General features: G+C 41.2%; 1 protein-coding gene across 4 annotated transcripts in view; it reads right to left on the bottom strand.

The window, feature by feature from the left end:
- Positions 1-11815, bottom strand: part of rnf152 (ring finger protein 152) — a 58734-nt gene that overhangs the window by 10700 nt on the left and 36219 nt on the right. Inside the window, exon 1 of one of the 4 annotated variants that reach the window (XM_032504558.1) lies at positions 3452-3646. The exons of the other annotated variants lie outside the window; for them this stretch is intronic. The gene's annotated coding sequence lies outside the window, so the exon portion shown is untranslated. Of the gene's footprint in view, positions 1-3451; positions 3647-11815 lie in introns of those variants that run through there. 4 annotated transcript variants of the gene reach the window in all.

The raw sequence follows: 11815 nt of genomic DNA, 5'->3' as shown, positions 1-11815 counted from the left end.
ATATATATAGTATATATAGATATTCTTTCCCCAATTTTAAATCTCAATGTCAGCTGTGACTTGTTTTTGCCGCTCTGCTGTGAAAATTGGAGGGATACAAAGAATGGAAATGTATTTTAAATTTTGAAATGCAAAATCCATGTTCAAGTGCAGCAGTACAGCTTAATTAGTCATTTATTTTTAGGTGTGCACAAAATATAACAATAGTCCTTTGAATATACTGCAATGTTTTGCTTCCAAATGTGTCTATATTTATACACAGTAACTATTTTGTTTGCGTATGTTACTTGTTTAAAAGTTGCTCTATTTATGTATATTTATGTTTGGAGATTTAAATGTGAGAGTGAAGTATATGTGTGTATATACCTCACATACATGTATACATGTGATAGACATGGTGTCGTTGCTCCTACACCATCCCATCAATCCTCAGCGAGGTCACACGGAGTCCAAAACCTCTCATCAGCAAAACAAATCCCTGGCCTCTCTGCTCTTTGATGAAAGGCATCTTCCACATGGAGAAAAAGTGCAATTTTCAAAGCAGATGAAAGAGGTGAATGCTGTGATTTCTGCAGCCAGAGGCCTGATCTCCATCTACAGATTCAAATAAAGATCCTGGAGACCTGAGATAAAGGCTCTGCCCAAAACTTCAAACAGCACTGACACTTAATTAGGCTACGGGGCTGCTCGCGGACACTATGTAAATAAGGATTATTTTAAAACCATTAATAACTGCGGGACAGTGGTGCTGTCAACGTCTTATATCCATTTTGACAATAAAAATTCTAAAGGTTCCACCAATTTCAGAAACGACGACGACTCTTTTGAAAACATTTCATAAGTGAGAGTGCTCTTCAGATGACGCATAACTTTAACTCGTGAGCCGTAATGTGCTTTTTCCTCTCATGCCAGAAATCATTTTGTAAGAGCAGGTCTCATTTCTTCAAATGGAGTATCTCTCGCTGTGGTAAGAAACACTTTGATTCACTTATTAAATAAAAGAGTTCACCACAGAGAGGGTAATAAAATGTACTGCTAAGGACAGGCCTCGGGGCTCGGTTTCTGAAGAGGCTTATAAAGATAGAAAATAAAAAAAATAAAAGACCTTTGAAAACCACGGACTTTTATGGAAAAGAGCATGTGCAGTGAAATGTGTTTTTTCTCCGAGGTCAGTCTACCTGGCTGTCTGGGTTTGTGCTTCTTCAGTCTGATAGGAGGTGGTAAATAAGAATCATTAGCTGAGAAGACAGGTTTTAACATTGTGCATTTTTTTGCAGCTGTTATCCAGCAGGACGCGTCGCAGCAGGCAGCGAACGCACCGCGACCCCTGCTCCTCCGAGTAGGAGATCATTCGCACATCACTGAACGCAGCGGGAGTGAGAGTGTGTGTGTGTGTGTGTGTGTGTGTGTGTGTGTGTGTGTGTGTGTGTGTGTGTGTGTACACAATCAGACAAAGACCTACCAGAGTTTTGGAGAAACTCAGCAGGTAAACGTTAGAGTGGAAAAAGAACTAAAAAAAAAACAAAAACAAAAAAACACTGTTACTGGATGCTTAAAAATAGCCCAATTAGAGATTCGTCAACCCGTCTGTCGTTCAACCTGCACCTCGAATATCTATCGCACTCACAGCAACGCTACGAGCTAACGCTTTCAAGAGTCAGTTTGTACCACAGTCGGGAGATTGTTGCTAGGAGACAAACATTGTCATGTCGCTGCTGTTTTGTCAAAAACCTCGCGGGGAAAGACCGGAGGAGGTACAAGTGACAAGGTGACGGTGCGGCGCATTTTTAGAGTTGCCCCCAAACTGTTTTGTGTTCACCTTAACACCTTGGTGTCTTTCACTGGCGCTTTGATGCCTTAATTATTGGCAAACCCCGACAAATGAGACGGGCGACATCATCTACTCCACAAAGCAATCTCTTCCCCACACACATCTGGGTTTCCAGGAGGAAAACTCAAGCTGTCAGGCGAAGAGAATCAGGAACACGCCTGAGGAAACCGAGGATAAGCCTCCCTCAAGGAATGTTTGTTTTTCTATAAACTGCCTATTTTGGTGTCTTTGAACACTTTCTGACAACTTGATTTCACTTCAAGTCTTAATTATTGAGCAGTTATTTACATGTGAGCATCCGGTAATGCATAGAATACAGTCCAAATGTCATTTATTACTAGGCTGCCCCCTCTTAGTAGACTAGTCGACTAATCGGTCGTTTTAGGCTCAGTCAGTTTTTATGCTTTTTTAAAATGCTGAATGACCCATTTCCAAGTTACGTACAGTATCTCTTGTAAACTCAAGATTTAAAGTGGAGCTTTTGCATGATACTTTATGGAGTAACTCAGTTTTACAGATCTAAATCAATTAAATCGATTGGGGTGGTGGAAAAAAAAAAAACGATACAGCATAGTATTGCGATATTTTCAGTGGAAATACTGTATTGAGCCAAGTATGGATCTTTTATTATATATTATATATGTGTTGGTCAGTTTGTCCCATTTTGCAACGATAAAACTGAAGTGAGTTGAACAAACAGAGAAATGTTTCTTTTTAGATAAAACTGATGTTGAGAAAGTTTCCTTTTGGGGACGTCATTTGAAATGGAATGAATTGGGAAAAGTTGGAAAAAAGGTTATAAATTGAAATATATTGCAGAATATTGCAATATGTTCAAAATCTATATAATGTTGTATCATATAATAAGTATCGTGATGATATCGTATCGGCAGGCGTCTGGTCATTCCCACCTCTACTAATCAATTAGTCGATAAAATGAGTGATATGTCAACCTTACACCCAACGACTTGTCAAGCGATTCCACTGTCGGATTTTCAATATCAGAATGAAATCCTGAAAGTCTCGCTAGAGTCGGGCGTGCTCCCGTCGTCTGGTGTAGGGTGGTCATAAAACCCCGTCCGATTCTGTACTTTACCCGTCTTGACGTTCAACCAAAATCAAAGGTATGTCAAGGTTTTAACTCTTGGTAGTGAAGATAAATCATGTGAACAATGTCAACAGCCAATGGGTGTGCTCCCTCCAGCACCAAACAGGAAGCAACAAACTGCTAACCAATGTTGTTACGGTTGCTATCAATTGCCGATTGTCAACCCTTCTGAAGAGTGTAATTTAATGGGAGCTTCACCAGCGGATAGACACGGCCCTCCGGGTACTGCCGCCATTCATCTGCATATACGCCAGGACAGAAAATCGGCAAACTTCCCCTCGCTAGCTTGGAAAATAAATCCAAATGTAGTCTTGCTATCTGTGACCCTGCAAGATCACCAGTCTTTATATGAAAGTCTAAAGTCCCAGCCTTTAATGTTAAATGTGAGATGATTGTTTGACTTTAGTCTTTTTAAAGTCTATTCAAAGTCTGCTAGTGTGCTATTGCACTAAACTGCCTTACAAGTGCCCAGAGCAGTAACTACTGAAACAGTAATGTGAAGAAGAACTCACCCAGTCAGAAGAACTCAAGTCTAACTTGCTCCCATCAGTCCAAACCATATAGAAGTAGTAATAGTGTGAGATCCAACAATGTGTTGAAAGCAGTATCCTGCCTTTAGTTAAAACATGAGCCTGGCAGCTCCAGACAACACGTCAACGTCCACCATGAACAAATACAGACGTTCCTGAGGCAGAAGCAGACTGCTCCAACCTGTTTTCTCTGCAGCCCAAACCATCTCAGGGTCAGACACACCTACAGTTGGTTGTATTGGGGCGGGTTACTGTACTAGAACTGTTGGTGGGAGAGTCACAGTAAAACTAAAGCTCCTGTTTTAACTAATTAGGCGGTTTCCTGGATTTTGTTTGGATTTGAATTGCCAGTCCTCTCTCCATTGACCAAATAAGTCCAAACAGACCAAACCAAACAAGTATGAAACACCAGACAATGACAACCCGTTCTAACTCCCAACTCTTAGAAAACTGAAGCTTGGTCGGTGGCTCCCAGCGTCAGATACCGACCCAAGAATCTCCATTTAGTGTACGCAACGCACCGGGTGGAGTAGCAGCTCGACCGAGACGCTGTAAGATGACGTAGTATTAAGAGCAGCAACGGTAGCAAGTGGTGTGAAAGACCTAAAATCCACATAAGGAGGTTGGTCGGGGGGGGGGGATGGGTCAAACAACACAGGGGAATGGGTTTCGTGTCCCGTTCTTGTCCCGTGTGTCACCAAAACGTATTTTGTAACCCCACCCACCATCTTTTCCTAAACCTAACTGTCCGGTTCTCACGCCGCATGTCAGTTAAATTTCCGTCCCGATCCAGAGCGTCAAAAAGTGACGCCAAGAGTCCCGACCAAACCCGTCTAAATAGGACGCTAAAGGAGACTTTTTGCGTCAATAACAAGAGGCCAAATGCACCTGACCAGGAATCGTTTTTTGACGCGATGGGAGTGAGAGTAACTCAAAGATTTTTTGAGTTACTTTTCAATCAAAAACACCAAAGAATTTACTAGTTCTTCCTTCACTAGTCTGAGGATTTGTTGTCTTTGTCTTAAATTGTAGTAAACTAAATATCTGCAGGCTTTTGTGGGCATTCACTAATTTTTTTACTTGTTTTAAATCAAACAATTAATAGTATTAATAGTATCTGGAAGATATAAGAATAAAAACAACCGTTAGTTTTTGCCCTGAACTAGCCACAATGCAAATGTGTAATTTTCCGCAAAACTGTGAAACCAGTGAGTCATCTTTTAAGTCATGAATTACATATTATAATCTCTCTCAAATGCTACTATTATATAGTGTTAAATGTCCTTAACCTTTCACTAAGAGGCCCAGAATTCAAAAGCAAGTTTCATGCATTAATGGTCTCCTTTGTGCAGGTGATATTTAAATGGTGGATTATTTTCCTTTTGGATTTCCCATTAGCTCGGATCGTGTGGAAACCCCACTATACCTGACGCATTAGAGCTACTTTCTGCCCAAAGCAGTTATGTTTTAAAATACCAATTGAACGTAGGTACATCACCCTGAGTACAAGGAAAGGACTCGAGATGATTCAAGTGGCACAACTGAGCTGTAAGGTTAATGGAGTGTGAGCTGTTACCAGGCAATATCAAACTATAGTCCCATTTTAAAATGAGATTGTAGAAATGTGCCGCCACAACAACCTGCGGTATCCTCCACCAATGACAGGCCGCGTGTCCGGTAATCCATACTGTGTCAACAGTCTGCCTGCAATCATTAAAAGGGACATGTGAATCAGCCCTGAGAATAAACAATAAGCACGCTTACTTTACAACCTGAGATCAGCCGCATTGAGAGGATTTATAATCCCTGTTTTGTCTTCCATTGGACCATGCCCTTGCCTGAAAATCAACACTTTTTCTGACATTTTAATGTCTTTTTCGATACTTTTGGCACTTTTTCAAGGTTTTTAGCGCATTTTTTGAAGTTCAAAGATTCTTTTTTACTACCATTTATAAACACAACTAACACCTACTTTTTTTTTTTTTTACAGTTTTACACTTATTTATAGAATTCATGGTAAATAAATGCCATTTATGGAAAATGACAACTAATTCTTTTAGGAGAAATTATGAATTCTTTAGAATTATTAAAGGAAGGATAATCACAGACTGGTGTATGTCAACATTCAGTAAGGATACGGTTTCAAAACATTTCCATGTCTTTTACATAAAAAAATATTTTTGGGTCCTAAAAATAAGGTAGCTAAAATATAAAGCTGTATTTCTGATATAGAAATTTTGAAAACAGGTCAAATTTAACACAAGTTCAAAATTTGCGCAATTTTGGCCATTTCCACATGTCGTACTTTAACGGATTCCTCCTAGACATTGCATCTGATCAACTTCAAATATGGTCTGTACCCTCTTAAGACCTTAACAATGAAAAGTTATTAAATGCAAAACTTTTCGTCCAACGGTGCGGCCGTGGCGTGGCGGCAATTTTGAGCATTTATTGATTAACAAAGAAGTTGTTGAAACTTTATTGTACATTGTCCACTTTGGCGAAGATTTCTCACGATTGACAAGGGTCCAGGCCTGAGGACATTTATTGACCAAAATTGACTTTAATTCATAGCGCCTACCACTGGCAACACAAAATCCCCCTTACATGACAATCATCATCCTATTTACACGAAACTAAGGTACTAAAGCTTTAAATAACCCAAATTCTCCAATTCAATTGATCTCTGCTTGAGAGATCTGATATCCATTAATATAATCTTGAAATCAACCTTTTCTCCTTGGATTTGAATTGAATTTACTCTGACTTTTTGGGGGGTCAATTGGGGAATTATGTACAAAAAATAATGAGGGTTGACAGCATAGGCTCTCTCAGAATCTCTTTTATATGCAATGCAGAGAATTGGTATTGTAACGGAAATGTAATCCATTGTAACCTAATGGATACAAAATCAAAATAGGTTATAGAATCGGGACTGTTGTGAGTAATTTCACATTCCATGTTGTGAGAAGTTTGAAGAAAGCCGTTCTCATCCGTTGTATTTGTTTCCTAGAGTGCAACACTGTCTTCCTATCTCTGTGAACAGACCTTGAGAGACGGTCCCTCCTCCCATCCGGACGCTTTTGTATCTTACTACACCTCAGGACATCTTCCCACAGAGGACATGTGTGCTGCTTTGACACTCTCTGTTTGGCATCAACAGCAACAGGTTTTGTCTCTCCCTCCGGCTCCTTATGGAAACGTGAAATGCGATTTCCAGCTCATCTCATTTTCCGTCTCCACTCTGCAAAATCCAAAATGTGTCAATTCAGATGGATGGAAAATCCAAAAAGACAGCTCCGTCTCACTCCGAAACAGAAAAACACATGCCTTGGACTCTGCTTTCATGATCTATTCATGACAACTTTAGACGTTTATGTCGTTTTTTGCATCACTGATATGAAGTATCTTCATTTTATCAAGTATTCAATTTGCTGGATTTACCACAGACAATCCTGTTTGGTTAGTAAATCCACCGTCAACTGACCTTTCAGAATATGTACTATTTTTAAATATATTAATAAAAAACTGTTGATCTTGTTTATTTTCAAATCAGCAATAACGCAAGGGGTGTTTTAGGGCGTGACTATGATGTGATTGACAGTCAAAGTGTGTAACGTAACGTAGAGTGTAAGGGCTCCTCCCCCACTCCTCCCTCTCGTCTAAAATAGTCCCATCCGCGCCCATAACGGCAAACTCAACGACAATAGCAGATCTCCTCAAACCAATGGGTGACGTTACACATGCTCTGTCCATTAATATTATCAATCTATGGACAGTACTGACCTGGACACATTCAAAACACACCTCTTCAGATTAGCCTTCCACATACAATAGTCTTACATTTCTCATCTGATAGTTAGTGGCTTTATTGTTTTTAATTGCTTTAAATATGCTTGGTTTTATGGTTCAACCGTGTTGTTGACTTTAGACCATGTTTTTGTTTGTCAATGGCGCGATCACTTTACGCTGCCTCAAGATAGCAACACACCAAGAATGCACCCGAACACACCACCCTGTAAGACCAGCACGCCCATGGGTGCACAGATGGGTGCAGGTGCATTTGCTATTCAAACGACGTGGGCGCTGGACGGGAAACTGACAACTGAGTCGGTCTTAACCCTCAGAGACCTAAGGTCGTTTTTACAGTTCATTGTCCGTCTGGTTTTATTTTCTAACAAAGCTCGTAAAGCATCAACCCTGTTGTCAACAGTCAGGACAAACTGAGCTATTAGAAGATTTCTGCTGCAGTTGAGAGCAAGACAGGGCCCGAGGACTCTTATAAATAGGTAAAAAGAACTTAAAAATCTATTCTAAAAGACATTGGGAGCCAGAGCAGTTTAGCTAAAACGGGGGTTATATATATTATTTCTTTTTTTTACTTATTAATACTGTGTTATTAATTACATATACTGTAAAAAATACGTAGAAAATGGATAATGTCCTGGCAGAAAATGGCAACTACCTTTTCTGTTAGGTTTACAGACATTTTGGTTAGATTTACAGCATGTCTTCTGTACCTTAAAAATCACTACAATACCTTTGCGGTATCGATATCACGGTATTTGGTCAAAAATATAATGACAGCTCTCCAAATTGACAAACAACAAAGCTACGTGTTGAAATTTTAAAAAAAAAATCAAGCAAGTTGAAATATGTCTTTATTATAATCCCAAATCATTTGAGTATAAACCAATTACGACTTTTTAATCTCTTTATTCCAAGTGCAAATTAACATCTTAGAAACAAGGACAAACTGAGCAAAGTAGAAGTATAGATAGCAGAATTCATTAAGTAACAGCTGTAGTAGGACAAAGGGACGATTGCTATAAAGTACACTTTAAAAAAAAAAAACGGACATTATACTGGACAGGCGCAGCAAAGGACTTACTGACAGCGTTAATGAGAAAAGCCTGTAAAGCAAAGTCAAGTACTTTCTGGCAGAATTAGGAAAGGAGGTTGATATAGGGCTGCTCGAAAACCATAATCACGATTATTCTGGTTCAATTTGTTGTTGTTTACTAAACTTTGTTCTTTATGCACATTAGTGAAAGAGCCGCTTAACATAGTGACAATAAAAGATCTAGCTATCTATCTCACTAAGACTTTCTATCTATCTATCTATCGAAGACTTTCTATGACTTTCTATCTATCCATCCATCCATCCATCCATCCATCCATCCATCCTACTAAGACTTTGGACAGGTATAAAAAGTAATGAATGGGATGTACAAAGTATGGTAGTGGACTGGTAGCTGGAGAGTTACCGGTTCACCTCCTGGGCACGGCCAATCTCTCCATTAGTGCATGTATAGGTGCTGAGCATGTGTGTGTAATGTGTGTAAGAACAACAGAGTGTAAGTTGTAATTTCCCTTTGCGGGACTAATAGAGTATACATTATTCTATCTATCTATCGCAATTAGAAGTTTGATTAATTGCACAGCCCTAGTTGACGGCTGCCGGGCCACCTGCTACTACACTGGCCGTGATGTCTTTCATCAGCTATTTTGACACCATCCGTTCTTCCCTCCCTCCCTCCCTCCCTTTCTTGCTCTCCCTCTCCATCTCTTTTAGTGAGACAGACAGCGGCGAGGCTGAGGACACGTTTGACGCCTAGCCAAGGAGAGGAATATTTCACTGAGACGGATGTCAGCGCGTACACCTCCGCGCCGGTGAAAACACAAACGGGCCGATACTATGATTGGCACGTAGCTCCAGAGTCACGGCTTAGGTCCTCCCCCAACACATCCATCAGGACGGAGCACATACAGATACTCTAGGTGCAGTCGGCTGTCAGCCTCATGCCAATTTACTTTTTTACACTGGTGACATTACAGTCACTGCACGGGGCCACCTCTACGGTTCAGTGTAGTGGACAACTCAACTTGCAAATGCAAATAGACAAAGCACCTGTATGCAAGTTCTGAAAACATCTTCGGCAATTTGACAACACGGGCAGCATTTATAGAAAACGCAAGCAAAAAACTAGAAACGCTCTGCAGGCGTGGATGTATTATAAGAAGTGGATACAGCATTTTGAGTAATTCCTATGAGAGTTACTCAGTAGCGTATATAGCCTTCATGGAGCCAAAAATTCCCCAGATGATCGGCACTAGGGGTCGACCGATTCATAGCAATTAGTAGTAGTGTGCAAAAGTCTCTGTGTAAAGTAGAGTTTTTCCTGCGTGTCTCTACAATGTGTAACATTAAACAGCCAATCACAAGCACTATTAGATCTTGGTAGAAGCATGCTGCATGCTTATTGGCTCACTGACGCTGATGAGATTTACTCCTAAGGTATTGAAATTGGGTATTGAATGACGATATACTCTATATATGAATACTTTATAGGTAATTCGATCAGTGCCTAAAAAGTACTGAATTCGGTACCCAGCCCTACATCCTGGTATTTCTGGCATACGGTCTTTGACATACTAAGTATCGGGACATTCTTCAGCTTTTACTGGCATACTAAAGTAGTATGGTAGTTTTGGTATTGGAACGTTGTCATGAAGTTTTTGAAGTTGACAATCCATCAGTTGTTTTGGAAAATAAGCTAAATTGTGTTTTTTGATGGGACAAACAAGACACGGCCGTGTCTGGGCCTGTGCATCTCTCTTCAGTCACCTAGCATCACATTCTTCCACGTCCTCTCTTGCTTGGTCAGGTGCCTTTGGTTTTTTTTCACTGGTGCAAAAAGTCTCCTTTAGGGTCTAGCCCTTTGGCTTCCTCGGGACTCTTGGCACCACTTTTCAACGCTCTGGGTCGGGATTGAAATTTAAGTGACATGCGGAACAAGAACTGGACAGTTAGGTGGAGGAAAGGGATTGAGGGTGGGGTCACAAAATGTACGTTTCAGTGACACGTGCGACAAGAACCCTGGTCTCCTGGATGAAAGTCCTGTGTGTTGACCCATGCACACCACCACCCAACCTCCTAACCCTACCTACAGCTGCCCCTCTTCCTACTACGTCGTCTTCCAGCGCTGCGGTCCGGCTGTTGCTCTGTCCGTTGGTTCCATTCAGGGTGATCTTGGTATTGGTATCTGACGTTGAGAGCCACTGACCGAGCGTCAGCATTTCACGAGATGGGAGTGAGAACCCGTATCCCCTAATGTGTGAACACATGATCATTTTCAGCCTTTACACTCAATTTCTACACTCAAACAGCTGTAAAGCCCCTGCTCTTTCTCCAGAGGAATCTGAGGTGGAAACACCGGGCCGGTTTTAAAGATCCCATGGCATTTCACTTTATGAGGTTTTTCAACATTAATATGAGTTCCCCCAGTCTGCTTATAGTCCCCCAGTGGCTAGAAATGGTGATAGGTGTAAACTGAGCCCTGGGTATCTGCCCCTTATGATGTCACAAGGAGCATGAGACATTATGGCCGTCAAACGAGCAAAGTGGCAGTTGGTCAAGGCCACGCCCCCAGCTTCCACCTTGCCCTCCCCCTTCTCTCCTCGTCAAAAGGCACATCCAAAGGAAAGCTCATTGTGGGACTCGCTCTTCTGGCTGTAATTCTGAACTCTGAATTTTGGAAGAGACTTCAGATAAAGTATTAGGGGACCACATAGGTCTATATAAAAGCATCCAAAGAGCAACAAATCATGGGACCTTTGTAACAAAAACCAAGTCCTCTGTGATGTATGAGGGACTGTAAATCAGCTTCTAGCTCTTTATTAAAAAAAGAGAAAGGAAAGTCACAGTTCTGTCCAAATGAACCTTGGCTCACCAATTCTCACTTTAAAAAGGACAGCTTTTAATAGTTTCTCTTTCAGCCATCCCCCAGAAAATGTCCCCAAGATGTTGCCAAATAAATGCGCTTCCTACACGCCTTATCCCTGGCTGGCGAGCTCACAGTCTTTAAAGGCAGCGCGACGTCGGTGCGTCTGACAGCTGAGCGGGACCTTGCGATACCGGTAACAACATGAAGGATGACAACAAAAGCTCTAACATCAAAGCCCTGCAGCATACATTTACATTTGCATGTACAGGGCAATGTGCAGCAGATTACAGAGGCCAGTTATTCATCAGCACTTACACAGAATTGGTTACAAGCCCGAACACATATATACACGCACAGTACAGCTCTGAAATGACTCATGCAGCTCATTTGTACATGAAGAAGGAAAAGAGTGTGCCTCTCAGCATCCTATTGACACTCACTTAAGATAATGGGCCCAGTTGGGGACGTTATAGATTGGAGAATGAATCTCGGAGCAGCTGTATGCGGTGAACAGGCAGGCAAGGCAGATAAAGGGCTTTAGAAAGGGACTCTGCAGTAACCGTGGTGGCAATTTGTCAGGATTAAAGCTGTATTGTGTCCGTCATTGTGTGTGTGTGTG

The sequence above is a fragment of the Etheostoma spectabile genome, chromosome 22 (genome assembly GCF_008692095.1).
Source record: "Etheostoma spectabile isolate EspeVRDwgs_2016 chromosome 22, UIUC_Espe_1.0, whole genome shotgun sequence".
In the NCBI taxonomy this organism is placed as follows: Eukaryota; Metazoa; Chordata; class Actinopteri; order Perciformes; family Percidae; genus Etheostoma; species Etheostoma spectabile.
The sequence above is the reverse complement of the archived record's forward strand: the minus strand, read 5'-3'. Positions and strand labels throughout refer to the sequence as shown.